The sequence below is a fragment of the Palaemon carinicauda genome, chromosome 38, assembly GCF_036898095.1.
Source record: "Palaemon carinicauda isolate YSFRI2023 chromosome 38, ASM3689809v2, whole genome shotgun sequence".
NCBI lineage: Eukaryota > Metazoa > Arthropoda > Malacostraca > Decapoda > Palaemonidae > Palaemon > Palaemon carinicauda.
Genome location: NC_090762.1, coordinates 36,595,549 through 36,595,896, shown reverse-complemented (window position 1 = coordinate 36,595,896; position 348 = coordinate 36,595,549).

Below are 348 nucleotides of genomic sequence, written 5' to 3'. Positions count from 1 at the left end.
TCCATCGTTGCGGCCTATAGAAACTACGAGGCCGCTCGGGGAAAATCCACTCGTGTGAAGATATTTCTTCTAACGAGCAGAAATATTTCCGCATGGAAAAAAATCGCTCGTGTTAAGGGAGAGTTAATGATTGGTAAAGAAATTTGACGTAATTTACAGCATGTAACTGATCTGCCTCTCGGTGAATGAATGAGAGAAGGAAGGCAGGTAGTGTCTTCCATGGCTTGGCAGTAGAGAATCGCATTTTTTTTTTTATAGTTTCAGATTATTATTATTATTATTATTATTATTATTATTATTATTATTATTATTATTATTATTATTATTATTATTATTATCCAAGCTACA